Source organism: Heloderma suspectum, chromosome 4, assembly GCF_057233095.1.
Source record: "Heloderma suspectum isolate Gila_16-S chromosome 4, 16-S_ref, whole genome shotgun sequence".
Classification (NCBI taxonomy): domain Eukaryota; kingdom Metazoa; phylum Chordata; class Lepidosauria; order Squamata; family Helodermatidae; genus Heloderma; species Heloderma suspectum.
In genome coordinates, this window is record NC_139461.1 from 282,407,748 (window position 1) to 282,425,808 (window position 18,061).

An 18,061-nucleotide genomic window follows, 5' to 3' on the forward strand; every position below is an offset into this window, starting at 1 on the left:
GGGGAGAGCTACCCCCCTCCCCGCCGCAGTTGCAATCCTCCTTGAAAATCCCCCACACACATACACACGACAATTTAGCTAAGAAAAAAAGCCCTTCCATTGGCACAGATAGAAACTCAGGTTTCTGGAGAATAGATCCGGCCCCCTGAAGAACAGACCGGAGGACAGCACCCCTTGGGTCCAGGCGTATTAGTGCCCTTGCTTGTCATCACTGGACCTTCCTCCAGCTTCAGCTTCAGGATCTCTTGGAAGCTCAAGTCCTGAACTTGAGCTTGTACAACTGCCAAACAGCTCTTTGAGGTTTTAACTTTAATCAAAGGGACAGAACTTTCCTTCCTCGTATCACCGCTTGGCACCCAATTGTTGTTGTTGTTGTTGTTCAGTCGTTCAGTCGTGTCCGACTCTTCGTGACCCCATGGACCATAGCACGCCAGGCCTTCCTGTCCTGCGCTCTCTCCCGGAGCGTGCTCAAGTTCATATTCATTGCATCCGTGATGCTATCTAGCCATCTCATCCTCTGCCGTCCCCTTCTCCTTTTGCCTTCAGTCTTTCCCAGCATCAGGGTCTTTTCCAGGGAGTTTTCTCTTCTCATTAGGTGGCCAAAATATTGGAGCTTCAGCTTCATTATCTGTCCTTCCAATGAGCACTCAGGGTTGATTTCCTTTAGGATGGACTGATTTGACCTCCTTGCAGTCCAGGGCACTCGTAAGAGTCTTCTCCAGCACCACAGTTCGAAAGCATCAATTCTTCGGCGCTCAGCCTTCCTTATAGTCCAGCTCTCACAGCCATACATTACTACTGGGAAAACCATGGCTTTGATTAGACGGACCTTTGTCGGCAAGGTGATGTCTCTGCTTCTTACTATGCTGTCTAGGTTTGCCATAGCTTTCCTCCCAAGGAGCAAGCGTCTTTTAATTTCATGGCTACAGTCACCGTCTGCGGTGATCTTGGAGCCCAAGAAAGTAAAATCTGTCACTGCTTCCATTTCTTCCCCTTCTATATGCCAGGAAGTGATAGGGCAGGATGACATGATCTTAGTTTTTTTAATGTTGAGTTTCAAACCAGCTTTTGCACTCTCCTCTTTCACCCTCAACAAGAGGCTCTTGAGATCCTCTTCGCTTTCTGCCATTAGGGTGGTATCGTCTGCATATCGGAGGTTGTTGATAATTCTCCCGGCAATCTTAATTCCGACCTCTGATTCATCCAGCCCGGCATTTCTCATGATGTACTCTGCATATAAGTTAAATAAGCAGGGTGACAATATGCAGCCTTGTCGTACTCCTTTCCCAATTTTGAACCAATCGGTTGTTCCATGTCTGGTTCTTACTGTTGCTTCTTGACCCTCGTACAGGTTTCTCAGGAGACGGATAAGGTGGTCTGGTACTCCCATCACTTTAAGAATTTGCCACAGTTTGTTGTGATCCACACAATCAAAGGCTTTAGCGTAGTCAATGAAGCAGAAATAGACGTTTTTCTGGAATTCTCTTGCTTTCTCCATGATGCAGCGAATGTTGGCGATTTGATCTCTAGTTCCTCTGCCTCTTCGAAACCCAGCTTGTACTTCCGGTAGTTCTCGGTTCGCATACTGCTGAAGCCTAGCTTGTAGGATTTTGAGCATCACCTTGCTGGCATGTGAAATGAGCGCAATTGTGCGGTGGTTTGAACACTCTTTGGCGTTGCCCTTCTTTGGAATTGGAATGTAAACTGACCTTTTCCAGTCTTGTGGCCACTGTTGAGTGTTCCAGATTTGTTGGCATATTGAATGCAGCACTTTAACAGCATCATCTTTTAGGATTTTAAATAGCTCGGCTGGAATACTGTCATCTCCGCTAGCTTTGTTGTTACTAATGCTTCCTAAGGCCCACTTGACTTCACTCTCGAGGATGTCCGGCTCAAGTTCAGTGACCGCACTATCATGGCTATCAGGGACATTCAGATCTTTCCTGTATAGTTCTTCTGTGTATTCTTGCCACCTCTTCTTAATCTCATCTGCTTCTGTTAGGTCCCTGCCTTCTTTGTCCATTATCATGCACGTCTTTGCACAAAACGTTCCCTTGAGATCTCCAATTTTCTTGAAGAGATCTCTAGTCTTTCCCATTCTGTTGTTTTCCTCGATTTCTTTGCATTGTTCATTTAAGAAAGCCTTCTTGTCTCTCCTTGCTATTCTCTGGAATTCTGCATTCAGTTGGGTATATCTTCCCCTTTCTCCCTTGCTTTTCGCTTCCCTTCTTTCGTGAGCTACTTGTAAAGCCTCATCAGACAGCCACTTGGCTTTCTTGCATTTCTTTTTCTTTGGGACGGATTTTGTTGCTGCCTCCTGAACAATGTTACGGACCTCCGTCCATAGTTCCTCAGGCACTCTCTCTATCAGGTCTAATCCCTGAAATCTATTCCTCACCTCCACTGTATATTCAGAAGGGATATGACTGAGGTCATACCTGAACGGTTTAGTGGTTTTCCCGACGTTCTTCAATTTAAGCCGAAATTTTGCAAGAAGCAGCTCATGATCTGAGCCACAGTCAGCTCCAGGTCTTGTTTTTACTGACTGTATGGAGCTTCTCCATCTTTGGCTGCAAAGGACATAATCAATCTGATTTCGATATTGACCATCTGGTGACGTCCATGTGTAGAGTCGCCTCTTGTGCTGTTGGAAAAGAGTGTTTGCTATGATCAGCGTGTTCTCTTGGCAAAACTCTATTAGCTTTTGTCCTGCTTCATTTTGTACACCAAGGCCATGCCTGCCTGTTATCCCGGTGATTTCTTGACTTCCTACTTTAGCATTCCAATCCCCTATGATGAAGAGGACATCTTTTTTTGGTGTTAGTTCTAGAAGGTGTTGTAGATCTTCATAGAACTGATCAACCTCAGCTTCTTCGGCCTCAGTGGTTGGGGCATAGACTTGAATTACTGTGATGTTGAATGGTTTGCCTTGGATTCGTACTGAGATCATTCTATCATTTTTAAGATTGTACCCCAGTACTGCTTTTCCCACCCTTTTGTTGACTATGAGTGCTACTCCATTTCTTCTAAGGGATTCTTGCCCACAATAGTAGATATGATGGTCACCTGAATTAAATTCGCCCATGCCTGTCCATTTTAGTTCGCTGATTCCCAAGATGTCGATGTTCAATCTTGCCATCTCATGTTTGACCACCTCCAGCTTACCTTGATTCATTGATCTGACATTCCAGGTTCCTAAACAATATTGTTCTTTACAGCATCGGATTTTCTTTTCACCGCCAGACACATCCACAGCTGAGTGTCCTTTCGGGTTTGGCCCAGCCGCTTCACTCTTTCTGGCGCTACTTGGAAATACCCTCTGCTCTTCCCCAGTAGCATATTGGACACCTTCCGACCTGAGGGGCTCATCTTCCGGCGTCATATCTTTTAGCCTTGTGATACGTTCCATGGGGTTTTCTTGGCAAGAATACTGGAGTGGGTTGCCATTTCCTTCTCCAGTGGACCACATTTTGTCAGAACCCTCTGCCATGACCTGTCCGTCTTGGGTGGCCCTGCACGGCATAGCTTATGGCTTCACTGAGTTACGCAAGCCCCTTCGCCACAACAAGGCAGTGATCCATGAAGGGGTGGCACCCAATTAGCTGCTCCTAAAAGTGTCTTTCTTGGATTAGACTGAATGTATGTGAAATCCAGCATTCAGTACCAGCCAGCAGCCCCCAGGAAGCTCACTAGCAGAATATGATGGATATAACTATCCCCTATTGCTGGTCTCCAGCATCTAAAATTCAAGAGACACAAGTGGAACCTTCAACAAAAAACTATGAGCTTCTCCACACTGGGCTTTTTATCTCACAATGTTACTGGGGCTTCTGCTTCTGGATTCTTTGCAGGATTATGTCCAGCTCCTTTACACGGGCGGACATGTGGTTTGAATTGAGGAAAGTCCTTCCTCAGCAAGTTCTGTATGTTTCTATACATTTCATTTTACAGCCACTAGATGGTGCTATGATAATAGTGCTTTGCCATCATTGCACATAGGTGATAGAACGGATTAACGACCCTTGTCACTTTACCTCTGATATTTTTGAAAGCGGGATAAAGGGGGGAAAGCGTGGGAGATGTCTTGAAGGTTGACAACGTCATGTAAAGGACCTGCAAACTTATGTGAGTCGCCAATCACGAGAATGCAATAAATTGCTTGTATAGAAATGCTCTATATTGTAGTGTGGAGCACTGCTGTTCAGTGTCCCAGCCAAGCACTCATGCCCTCTTCTGGGCTACTCCATTTGATTCCCTCTTTCCCTTGGTTTTCCATCCCACCCCCAAGAATCAGTCAGCATTCCATGCTTGGTCCACATTGAGCTGTTCCCCACATTACTTTATTTGTAAGCATGTTAGTAATTGTATTTCTGAAAACCTTGGAGTTCCCCCAACCATGCTCATACTTTCCTTTAGTGCTGCTTACACGGAAGGTAGGGACATCTAACCTGGTCCATAGAACTCTGCATATGGTACAGTCTTCTCATGAGACCAGACTACCTCAGGATGCACATGAGTTCGAATGCTCCCACTCTGAAAACAGTGAGATTTTAACACTGGAGCTTTTTGAAACAAATGACCTTGCTTGTGGATATGGATGTGGTTCAGTCCCATGAGAGGGCTGTGCCATGTGCACCTCCATAAATTTGAATTAGCTCTAGCAGAAGTGAAACAACTTACCTTGGCTGTAAAAAGTAGGGCTGTGCATGGACCCCGATCCGCTTCAGATGCTGATCCGCTTCAGATGCTGACTTGGATCTGAATCAGAAGCGAGATTCGGATATCCAGATCACGCGGTTTTGGCGTTTTCCCATTGACTTGCATGGGAAAACACAAACGGTCGCAACTTTTTCAGTTTTTAGGATACAGGCATGAAATTTGGGGAGGTCTCCAACCCATGGAGAGGAGGCTACCTGCAAAATTTCAGACTCTTTGGCCCAGTGGTTTTTGTGCTAGGTGGAGTTAAAATCTGATGTTTCCACAGAAACTCTCAAAGCAAAGTGCTGTAACTGCCCCCTGTTTGCACACACACATGTGACACCTTGGCATCTCCCAGCCCCCCTCGAGGGCATCACCCCCCCCCAAGCCCAGGCAGTTTGGCCCACCAGCTTGTGTGCTAGGCACTGGTGAAATTTGACTTTTTCCAGGAAAACTCCCAAAGCCAAGAGCTGTAACTTCTCCCCACCTCTGCCCCTGCCAACACCCCAAAGATGCCTCATATTGCACTGGATTGCTTTGCCGCACAGTGGAGTGTTATTGGAATAAGAAGGTGATTAATATAAAATACTATGTGTCTCATGATTTCTCATCACTGCCTTGAAATTTGGACATATAGCATTGGTGGAAAAACACCCTAGTATGCACACACACATACACACACACAAGAGCTAAAGAAAAGCAGAACTACCTAAGCAAATGACGGGTGTCTTTAATTTATTGTTTTATATTTCATGTTCTTTTATGGAAGGCAGGGCAACTTCAAGAAATACAGTACAGCATAGGCAGTAAGATAACAGCCTAGATAAATCAAACAAAAATTTTAAAAATCCCTTCCTTTATTTCTGTTTTGGGAGGATCAACACAGAGAGAAGACTTCAGCACAGTGTGGGGGAGCAAACACTATAGCCTGCTATAATATGCCTTTAAGAATTTAGAAAGATAAAAGTAAATGCTTGAATATGACTTAAAAGGGTGAGGGGAGGAACATGCCCAGCCAGAAGTCAATGTTTTCTTTTAAAAATCGAAACAAGACTGAGTTTTAAAAAATCTAACAGAGACAGAGTTGACGGAGAAAAATGACAGGAAATAGAATGGAGAAAGCTGAAGTGACGGTTGAGGTTAAACAATAAACACAGCCTGTTCCAGAGTCCAAAATTGAGATAAACAAACAAGCACAGGAATGGCAGGGGAGGGAAGAGTGTAGCAGCAACAACCGAGAAAAAGCTATGTTAGTTTGAAAAATTATGGAACGGAGAGATGAATCTAATCAAATACAAATAACGAACGAGTTGGAGGTAGAATAAAATAGGAGAGGGCGGCTGGAAGAGGTGCTGCAAAAGACACCGTCCCAAAGGGGACAGAGTATCAAGGAGTGAGGAAACACTCCCAGTACAACCAAGCTATTTCTTTTAATTTAAATTTTGAGGAAAGCCTAATGGCGATCAAAATCAAATGCGCTGAAGGAGCAACTCCTAGGAATGCGCGCGCGCACACACACACGATCATCTGCCCACACCAGCTCTCCCCCAAAGACACAGCTTGTGCAATAGTTGAATATATATCTTTCACCCAAGTATATATACCACCTTCCTCCACCTCTCTCTGATTGGAGACTGCTGGCGTCAGTTTGGGCTGAGAGTTCCTATTCGCCAAAGCACACTCCTTCCTCCTCCTGTGCTCGCCTTCTTGCCTCCCCCTGCCTCCCTGTGTCTGCTTGCCTTCCCTCTCCCTCCTCCTCCTTCTCATGCCCCTCCACATGAATGTTCAGAAGTTGATACATTTTGGAGACAGCCTGTCTGGACTGCTCAGGCATTAAATAAGTAGACCTCCGAATATACGAGACAGAGGAGGCACTGTGTGTGTGTGTGTGTGTTGGGGGATGCTTCGCCCTGGGGTGCCTCAATACTGCTCTGACCCACCTTGTATCATGAGGATTTTGCTCCGAATAAGCCCACTTTGCCTCGTTATTTGGACTTCATAACGAGGCGGTGCACAGCCCTAGTAAAGAGAATTAATTCTGCAGCAGAACATGGGTTCTCTGACATGTGTCTCTCACACTAATTTCAATACCTTAAAATTGCAATAGCCCCTATAAGCTCTTTGAGGTACTCATCTTGAACATACTCCATCACACTAAGACTGTGTTGGATCCAGACATACGACTAGTGGAGTTCTGCTAATGCCAGAGGAAGGGGGGAGATCCCTTCTTCCCCCTGTGTGTCCTGACAATCTACTCCAGAAAGTTGGGAGACCCTACTGAGAAGCATGAGAGGCAGAGGGCAGGGGGTATCAGGGAAAATGGCTTTCCCCACTCATCCAGCAGGGAGCCTCTACTGGTTCTCAGTTTGTTCTGTCAATGGAAGGAGTCCTTCCGTTCATGGGGTGACCAATCTGGATCCAACCCAATGTGTCTGTGTGCTATGTGCATGGCACACTCATTATTGCTGCACAGATGAGCATGTGCAATTAAGGAACAATTGTCTCATACTATTTGCTTTCAAAGCACCCTTCCCAACAGGGTCACCATTTGTTTTGAAGTTCTCTGAATTGCTGAGTGCTATAAAGCACCCATCCTTCCTGTGCCATTTGCTTATGTATCTGTGGATTAACCCCCAACAGGCACTATGTAAGTACCTTATTGACACTCACTGCAGGATTAACAGCATTTACCCAGTGCTCAACATGGGCAAGTAAGAAGGACATGTCTAATCCCCATCTCCTTTGTGTCGCTGGGAAAAGAACTTCTCCTATTCTTTCTCCTTCCCTCAAGCATACAGATTACTGCTGAATATCTACTTTGAGTCTGAGACATTTTGTGCAGCATGGTGAAATGTATCCTCTTTGCCCATGCCACACACACACACACACACACGGTCACCAAAGCATCTGAATAGCTTGCAAATCCCATGGTAGCCTGGCAATCCACAACACCACAATGAAACAACAACTCTCTGAAAATTACTAGACCAAACACATTTTACTTCAGGATGTACTTGTGACAAACAAGCCAAGTTAACACATAATGGCAATCGTGGGTTAATTAAACCACAAATTGCTGAAATCTAGCAGGAGCAAGCGCATTGCTTCCAGTGTGCCTGTAACTTCCACTTTCAATTAACAATCTAGGATTACCCCATTTGTAGGTTGCTAGCATGACAGCTGAACCTGGACACTCTGGGTTGTTTAGGGGCTGTGCTGTTTTGGTTATATCATCATAATCTACATAGGTATAATAATTACATTATATCTAATAGCAATCGTAGGTCCCATGCCTACCAGTATGATACTGAACCAGGACATCCTCAGGTAAGGGAGCAATTCCTGCATATTTGAGTGCATGTAGAAAAAGATTAGTTTGTAAATTTAAAATGAAAGATACCCCCACCCGTGATTCCATGGCAAAAGCTCCGATTCTTCAGCAAGGAAGTCAATATCGAAGTCGGGATTCTCTAGAGGGAGAAAGGTTGAAAAGGAGTGAGCTATTTCATCACAGTAGCCTCAGGAGGGCGCTATTGATACAGTAGTAAATTATTCAGTCTCCCTAGCCGGAGAACTATTTCATATTTACAGCAAATGTGGGGTTAAAGGAGTCACTAGCTTGGGGTCCCAATTCTCTCTCTCTCTCTCTCCCTCCCCCCATGCAATTTTCTACATGCATGCATTTTATTCCATCTCCCTGAAGTGGCTGTTGCTGCTAAACCCTTCCTGGAGTAGGAAGTAACCAGAGTTCTTCATATTAGATAATTTTTTCAATGTAACCCCCTAAAAAAACTTCCTTTGGGGAACCCACTTGTTATATCTTTAACTACTGCCATTTCAGCCCATTGCAGCACAGGACAAAATAATTTCAACTAAGCTTATGTCTGAGTAAACAAAGTTGCAAATCACGCTGTAAATCCCACCAATTTCACATGGGAAGGCCCAATCTCTAGTCAATTTCACAACCAAATGTAATCATACAACCCAATCTAGTTAGTTTCATAATCCAATCTAGTCAGTTTCACAAAGAGGCTGGTTGACTCCTTAATTTGCCCTGGTTGTTAGCTGCTCTATTCTACCATAGCATATCTGTGAAAACCATTTTTTAAAAAATAGGTCCTGTAACACATGGCTAGAAGATTGCAGCACAGCTTACCTCCACGTAAACATGGTTACAAATAGGGCTGTAAGTCCCAAAAATTCACCTGAGAATGCCCAGTCTCATCTAATCGATTTCACAACAGAATCCGAAACCCAATCTAATCAGTGTCACAACAGAGCTAAACCTGCCAGCCTGATTTTCCCTGCTTGTTAGTTGGCTCTGAAACCAGAAATGCACAGTGATCACTAGAGAAAGAAGGGGAATCCCCAGGGAAACACCTAGGAACTTTGGAAGCTGCCTTATACTGGGTCAGACCATTGGTCCATGTAGCCCAATATTGTCAATATTGACTGGCTGTCCAGGGTTTTAGGTCAGAAATTTTCATGCCCTACCTGGAGATGTCAGGGATTGAACCTGGGGCATTTTGCATGCAAAGCAGGTAGGGATGTCAGAGAATTCCACCATGGACTCCAGAATGGTTTCCCCCACCACCACCACCTCATGGAATCCTCCTGGGATGGAGTTTACCTGGCGGTGGATGCGGTGGCAGCGGCTTCGGTGGTGGATGCGGCAGCGGCAGCTCCAGCTGGTCTCCCGGCCGGCCACTGTCGGGCTGCTGCGGCTGCAAATGGCGGCCGTCATAGCGGCTGCCATTTGTGTGCTTGCAGTCAGCCGTGATAGGCTACGTAAGTATTTACATTGCCTATCACAGCAAAGAGCAGGGATGCAAATGGCGGCTGCTACGCCATTTGCGCCCCTGCTCTTTGCCATGATAGGCTATGTAAATACTTACGTAGCCTATCATGGCTGACTGCAAGCACACAAATGGTGGCCACTACGACGGCCACTATTTGCGGCCGCAGTAGCCCGGCCGCGGCCGGAACTCTGGTTGCTGCCATCCCTGGCCGGCAGCTCCGCAGAGCCACCGCAGAGTGGAGCCAGTCTGGGGACAATTCTGGGGGAAGGATGGAGCACCTCCCCCCCACCGCTGATGCCCCAGAACAGACGGGTGAGTAGGATTCATACATCCCTAAAAGCAGGTGCTCTACTACTGAGCTATGGGCCTTCTCTAAGGCCACCTCGCACTGTGCCCCATCAGCCATTTTCCTATCCACAACTGCAAAGAGATTGCATTGCTGTTCTGCTCTTTTCTTCCTTAACAGATTTTCTGAAATAAGGAAAAAGACAGAAGTAGTAGTGGGAAAACACAGGAGGATTTCAACTGGGTGGTGACAATGTCTAAAACCTCCGTATAATTGTGTGAATGAGATATGGTGATGGTACATGAAAAGCCTCAGCTGGAAGCACCAAGTGACTGCCACCACCTGCTCCAGCTTGCGGCACTGCGCGAGCGTCGTCATGACCCAGCAAGTACCCGACGAAGCTGTCCTCCTAGTTGCTGTCTTCCTAGTGAGCCACCATTGTGCACAACAATGGTGGCTCAGGTGCTTCCAGGTAAGTAATGTTGTGTAACTGGTGGCCATAAAGGCCCCTTTATGCTAAATTACAGGCGTGAATGCTTCATTACAGGCGTGAATGTTTAGCTCATAGGCTCAAATGGGAAAATACACATTTGGGGGGAATTCGCACATTTGGGGGATTTGCGCATTTTTGCACGTGCGAATTTACGCAAATCCGGAAACTTAAAAAAAACCCAATTTCATTGATGGGTGGATGACAGAACGAAAGGCACATGAAAGTCTGCGAAACACAAAAGGAATGGATTTTATACAATCCATACATCCCTATCTGTGACTGAGCTATGGGGCCTCTTCTTACGGGCCTTGAGTCCCATAAGACTCAAAATGGGCTAGCAGTCATCTTAATTCTTATACTCTGTTGCTGCTGCTGCTGCTTCTTTGCAATTTAGGGCAATTAACAATGTCTGTCCTAGAACTGATCAGATATTTCTGTCTCTAAAGTGTTCAGTCTGACATTAGCCAATGTAGAACAGAGAGATTCCTTAATCCTTTTCCAAACACCACCTTGGCAATAGGCCTTATGGACTCCCTGAATCCATGCTCTGTTCTCCTTCATCTGATGTTTGGATAACTTAGTAACCTAACTATTTAGGAGGACGGCCGTCCTTCTGCCAACTTTTGGCTGCTCATCTGCCTTTGCTCCTGGAGCGCCATCCCAGCCTGTGTGTGTGTGTGTGCTTCCCCCACCAAGTCTTTAGACTCAGCTAGACTTGGCTGGCTTTTCTCATGACTGATATGTAAACAAGAAGAGTCTGGGAGAGGAGAGCACTCCTTTTGTTTAATCCCTTAAAACAGCTGGGTAAGACAGCTAGCTGGTGGGATGGGAAGCAGTTTTTCCCAAATCTGGCAGCTTGATATGGCAGCAGCAGTCTGCTAAACAGAAATGTGTTTCCATTTGGGGTTGCTTGAATGAGAACGTATGCCTTTAGGAGAAGTGCAGGAACTGGGGAAGGGTGTGTGTGTCAGCAGTTGCAATGCATAGCATGACTGCAGTGGCTTAATGTAAATTTGCACAGCCCTGATTCAGATCAACAAGTGGTGATTTGGGAGAGGGGGATTGAAGCTTTTCCCCCTCCTGTTTTTGTTCCATGTGGGGGTGGGGGTGGTTCAAAAAAAAAAATAAAAAAGCCGCATTGATTAGCATGGGGATGGTTTTTCTTTTTTTTAATCCCCTTCCTACCAAATGGGGAGTGCAATTTTGGGATGAAAATGGGAGGGCGAAGCTTAAATCACCTCCTTTTGAATTGCCACAGTCCCAATCCAAATTGGGGTTGCATGCACTTACATTCAAGCAGTGGGGGCTGGTGGCTCCGATGTCAGTGGGGCGATCAATCCGCTCTGGGTTTCAGTCAGAACCAGTCAGAACTGTAAAGGAGCTATTCCAGATGCTTTGCTGATCAGCTGGTTCTGAATGAAACCTGGAGCGGATTCACCGCCCAACTGAAATGGGAGCCACTGCACACAGAGCTCTGTTATGCGTAATTAGTAGTATGTTTCATTTGGCCCTAACTCAGCCCCCAAATGAGTCACTCACCAACTCTGCTTTGTTGGCCAATTCCCCCACCCCACCCCACCCTGCTTCTTTCCTGTGATCCAAGTCTGGAGCCAGTTCAAAAACTGGCAATGACATCACTTATCCATATTGGAAGCTGTCAAGTTCCTTCATCCTCTCTCTTTTCGCAGTCAGCACACTCCAAGATACCAGGCTTCTGGCTCACTACTTTATTAGTTAACGACCAGGTTCTTTACAGATGCAAATTCTAGGTAACTCTCAGGCTACAAAGGAAACAGCTACTCCACACAATTACGAATACCGATTGAGGAGCCGAAGTGGAAGCTAGAGAAGTTGCCGGCCGTTTGAACAAGAACTTCCTGGCCAGACTAGCTTAGGGGGGACGCCCCTCCCTTACAGTTGCTCCCCCTACATAGGCTATCACGCATAGCCAACCTGGAGGAGCGTCTGAGCTCCGCCTCTAACTTTTCCCGCTTTGCTCTGCGACAGACCCTAGCATCCCTGAAGTCACGCCCCTCACTCTCCTCCTCCCCTGGGTTCTCATGGAGGAAGAAAGGGGGGGGGGCTTCAGGCTGAGCCATCTGTGTACCAAGGTCTTGAGAAGAAGGCCTTGCCACATCTGAGCTCACTAGGGAGGGAGCCTCCCCTGGTTCTGGCTGTTCCCATTCTGAGTCTGAGCTGCTAACTATCTCCACATACTCCGATTCATTCCTGACAGAAGCTGATGAGCAGCTGCTTTCTTTAAAGCAGGAACGCAGTTGATACGTGGTGACCTTACGCCAAATCCTTTCGCAGATCGTCCAGCTGTTTGGCAGTAGCAGCTACCAAATGGGACAAAACCCAAGCCTGATGCTCACTGACAGAGTGAGCCTACATCCAGGGATCCATTCCACTCATGAAGTGCATCTGATGGCCACAGTTCCAAGTGAGGCCTTCTGTCCAGAACGGATTCCTGCATGCTGTACAACAGAGAGGGGCCCCAGCACGTTTGGCCGGCCTGCCGGCCTGCCTACACACACCTAAGTTATTTGTTGCCCAAAAGAAAAGAACTAACTTACATACAACTTCCTTCCACAGTCACCCAGTGGTGCCATTAGGGCTGGAATTGAAAGCCAAAATCCAGGACCCCGTAGCCATGGAGCCCCCCAAATGACCACCCAGGGAGTGGCAGGCAATCAAGGCAGTGGGAACAACAGGCCCACCGTCAGCACCTCGGCTGGCACGGGCATTTAAAAAAGAACAACACATTTTATAGACACGGGGTGGCTGGCCCCGTGCATGTACATGGTTACAGAAAGTAAATGTGCATCAGGGTAGCAGAAGCAAACTCTATTTTATCCCTGTTAGTCATGAGCGTGCAATAAAAGCCCCTGTATATGATGGTGCTTTATATATTATCATCATTATTTACATTTCTATACTGCCCTGTAGCCAAAGCTCTCTGGGCAGTTTATAAAGATGTAGAACATTAAAAATAGAGTATACAGAGGTTAAAAGACTTTTACATAAAACCCCCCCACAAATAGACAATATACAGAAAGAGAACATATACCTAAAACAACTTCAAGCAATCAACCATAAAAGGTAAAGGTAAAGGTGTCCCCAACCAGTCGTGTCCGACTCTAGGGTGCGGTGCTCATCCCCGTTTCTAAGCCGAAGAGCCAGCGCTGTCCGAAGACGCTTCCGTGGTCATGTGGCCGGCATGACTGAACACCCAGGTGCACGGAACGCTGTCACCTTTCCCGCCGAGGCGGTACCTATTTATCTACTTGCAATTTCTTGCTTTCGAACTGTTAGGTTGGCAGGAGCTGGGACTGAAGACGGGAGCTCACTCCGTCACGCAGCACTCGGGTCTCAAACTGCTGTCCTGCCGACCTTCCAGTCTGCAGTTCAGCGTCTTAACCACACAAGACAAATCCAGGGTGAATTAAAACTCATCATATGCTGCCAAATGCCTGGGAGAAAAGACTTGATGCCAAAAAATAACAATGTTGGTGCCAGATGGGCCTCATCGGTGAGATAATTCCATATTTGGAGGGCCACCACTGAGAAGGCCCTCTCCCTTGTTGCTGTCTTCTGAGCTTCCCTTGGAGTAGGCAACCAGGGTAGCATAGTGTACTGGGAGGAGACCCTCAGATGATAAGCATAGTATATGGGTAAGTTGATTTCAGGAGAGGCGCTCTGTCAGGTATTGTGGTCCTAAGCCATGTAAGGCTTTATAGGTTAAAACCAGCAATCAGGCTCAGAAACATACAGGCAGCCAGTGCAAGCTTTGATTTAAGTGAGTTTTAAATGCAAAACTGCACATGCTCAGAGTATTCCTTTCGTTGTTGTTTTTATCAGGATGAGCAAATACTGTAGAGGTTTGGGGGGGTTGCTCTAATGTATCAGGAAAGTAGAAGCAGTTGCAAAGCATGGAATGGTGGCGCTATATGTAAGGAGAAGAGATATGTCAGTTGTGTGCTTCACAGATAAAGAAATACACAGTGTTACCTAAAGGAGGACCATTACATCTAGGGTCTAAAATTACCTAGCTGCACCACGGTGGTCACGTAGTTCTTATGAACCACTCCTTGTCTAGTGGCTGGTGTGTTAACCCATTTGAGGATAACATCTTAATTTGTGAGGATGAACAGTGGCATATACTGACATTCAAAAGAATTCTCATGTCCTGTGGGCCACATGGCAGAATTGTGGCACATTGTACACAGAATGTACAATATGCCACATGGCATATTGTACACAGAATGTACAATGTGGAAGGGGATTGGGTGGTAGTTTGGGGCCTTTAAAATTAATAATTGTAAATGAAACATGCTAAAATAGAAAAGTTTAATGATCTTTGAGCTTCCTAAGAAAAAGTAAAGAAGTTTAATCGGGGGGGGGGGGGAATCTCTACATTATGAATTTTTTTACAAGAAATTCTGCCTGACTTTCCCTTCTGCTGCTCTCCACCTAACAGGTCTCTTGGTGCAGCCACCATTCACAACACCTATGGCTTCTCTACATTAAGCAAAAATCTCGCATCCTTACTGGGGCTTTCTTCGTTTGGACTCTTTCTGGTTTAGGATGGGCTCCTTTACATGGCGAACACGTGTTTTGGAATTGAAAACTTCCCTTCTTGGCAATGTTCTATATGCTCAATGAAACAGCACTGCCTAGTGGCATTTCATCCTTCCAATATGGCACCATGAAGGTTTATTACAGCTTATCTCCTATCTTTTTGAAGGTGGGATAAAGGGGGGAAAGCATGGGAGACGTCCTGGAGGTTGATGACGTCGTGTCAAGGACCCACAAACTTCCGTGAGTGTCCAATCACGAGTGTGCAATAAAAAGGCTCATGTGCCCCTAGATTACTTTCTTCCCCTTAGCATGCTGATCCTGCTTGCTATTAGGGGGATAGCGCCCGGCATGGTTGCTGCTCTTCCTTATAGTTAGGTTCCTGCCTGCCTCTCTCTACACGCATGTCTTCTTTATGATTACTAACATGTTTGTTATATTTGGTGTGTGTATGTGTGTGTATACACACAAATCTTTATATCTTTTATATATTCCCTTCACATTGTAGCATGCCCAAGAAAGAGAACACGAGATAGATGGAGATGAAGGAGTTTAATTATGCAGTTATGAGCAGGAATCCAGTTTAAAGTATTCCTGACAGATGGCTGTCCAGCCTTTGCTTAAATACCTCCAGGAACAGAGAGCCCACCACCTCCCTAGGAAGCTGGTTCCATTGTCTGACTGCTCTGACCATTAGGAAGTTTTTCCTGATGTTCAGTCGAAATCTGCCTTCCTGTAACTTAAGCCCATTCCAGTCTCAGATAGTAGAGCACAAATTGCGGCCCTCTTCCGCCCGTGTCCCTGTCTTGGGCACCTGGCTCTCACTGATAGCGATCCTGAAAGGCTGGATGCAATGTCATTTTGAATCGCTACTTTGGACATTTTGTTTTATTTGCCATGTTTTATATATGTGATATTTTTATTATCTTATTCTACACCACGCTAAGACTTTTTTTTTCCCCTGAAGGGTGGCATGGAGATTTCCTTCAAAATAAAATAAATAAAAATGTGTCTCCGTACACTCCCACAGCATCTTTGTAATATACAAGTCCACCTTACACAGACAGACACGAACTTTCCATCACAGTAACCTTGCTAGTAATAAATAATACAAAAGAATTGTAAATCAAAATTCACACCCATATTGATCGACTGGTGCCAGCTTAAACCTAAGTGACTGCTTCTTCTTCATCTAACTGAAGATAAGAAAAGTATGTACAGAACAAAGACAAAATATAACATTGCATATCAGGCGTTTGTCTCTTTAGCATCACACATTGCTAGGAATGAATTTGTCCATAAATGCGCTGGAACCTTAATCTTCCTTGAACTCTGATATCTTTGTAATAAAACTGTTGAGATCTATGGCAGACAAGTACATATGACCCTTTGAACCAATGGCGGGTGTGTTTTTTAATCAGCCTATGCTAACTTCCACCTGCACTACCCCAGACTGAGCTGGTGGCATATAGGCTGATAACTTCCACTGAATTCAGTGCAGGTCTGAGCACTGAGTTGCAGCCATAGCTTTTCAAGGGGTTGTAATCTGGTGCCCAAACTCACTGTGTGTTTTCAGCACATGACCATAAGCGTACACATGAGCAACTGCATGGTGGGTCAACATTTTCATTGAGCTGTCCACCACAACCTCAAGGTCTCCTTCTTGGTCAGTTGCTGCTTGCTCAGATCCCATCAGTGTATAGATGAAGTTGGGATTTTTTGCCCCAACACGTGTCACTTTATGCTTGCTTACATGGAACTGCATTTGCCATTTTGATGCCCACTCTCCCAGTTTGGAGAGATCCTTTTGGAGTTCCTTGCAATCCCATTTTGTTTTAATCACCCTAAATAATTTGGTGTCATCAGCAGACTTGGCCATCTCGCTGCTCACTCACTCCTAATTCCAGATCATTTATGAACAACTTGAAAAGCATTGGTCCAATACAGAGCCCCATGGGACCCCACTGTTTCCATCCCACCATTGGGACCCTGACCACCAGCCCCCCCTCCAAGTGGCCTTGAAGCTGTTGTGTGGCCCAAAACCTGGAGTCCAAAAAGTCCCTGCTCTTTCTTCTTATGATCATTAAACCAGACTTGGACTGGACAACCCTTCAAATAGAGGACTGTCCTCTGTAAAGTAGGACACATGACCACCCTAAATCCTGACTGCTGGAGCCTCAGCTGTGACTCCTCTCTCCTCACCCCTGAGCTCCTGATATGGAGCAACATAAACAAAGGACAGGTCTCTGCCCTGAGCAGTTTACAATCTAAACGGTTTCAATCTCCCTGATAAAAGGGGCTTATACTTATATTAAAGTTTGTGATATGCTGCAAATGCAGGGACAGTGTCTGTACGCATATAAATGCATAATGGGAGAATTCACGGCAAGTCCATGAACTCCACAACGTGGGAAGATGCTCTTCTAGCTCCTGGATGTATGGTTGAGATGGATGGGTGTTTATCATTTATCTTCACTCACAACATATTTTCCATGCATACTGATCTGGGAATAACCAACCCATGTTCACAAAATGTAACTGAAAATAGAATACAGGCTAGGGCCTTGAGAACACGTTATGCCACTCCCAACCACAACACTTACAATGTAGCCCCACATATCCCTACTCAGAAATAGGTCCCATTGATATCAATGGGGCTTACTCCGTGGTCAATGTGCTGCATTACAGCAGCCTCAATGTGAGGCATCTACTGATGGGTTTCTGTCTTCATGCTGACAGAACGTGCAAAGGGGCCTTATCGCAATCCAGAGAGGATTACTACAGAAATCCAGCTTTGGAAAGATCACCAGTATCTTCGAGACGGTTCAAATTCTGTTGCTGCCTATGGTTTGTGCTAGTCAGGTTGGAATTTTAAAATCAGTTTGATATTTATATATTGTACTTGCAAACATCATATTGTTTACATTTTGTTTTACTTATAGTGGCCTATGGCTGTAACAATAAATGCACATAGCATGAACAAAACCCACGTGAGCTACTCTCTTTCTTAGCATTACAATATTCCGCCTCTTTGCAAAGCTTTGAGAGAGATGTGTGCCGTTCAAATCCCCCTCAGCTTAAGACCAATTTAAACATCTCCCTTGAAAAGCTGGTTTCTGCCTGCGTCTTGCATCAGACCACATGAAGGACAACTTAAAGAATCCCCTTTTTCTGGTTTCTATGCTGGAGGATCCTAGGCCAACCACT

The 18,061-nt window shown here is 45.6% G+C and overlaps 1 long non-coding RNA gene across 1 annotated transcript in view; it reads left to right on the plus strand.

The window, feature by feature from the left end:
* The window catches only part of LOC146348793 (uncharacterized), a 46,969-nt gene extending 29,137 nt beyond the window's left edge, over window positions 1-17,832 (plus strand). Inside the window, exons 2-3 of the long non-coding RNA XR_014790712.1 lie at window positions 14,757-15,097; window positions 17,594-17,832. This is a non-coding gene — a long non-coding RNA (uncharacterized LOC146348793). The remainder of the gene's footprint in view (window positions 1-14,756; window positions 15,098-17,593) is intronic.
* Window positions 17,833-18,061: the final 229 nt, after the last annotated feature.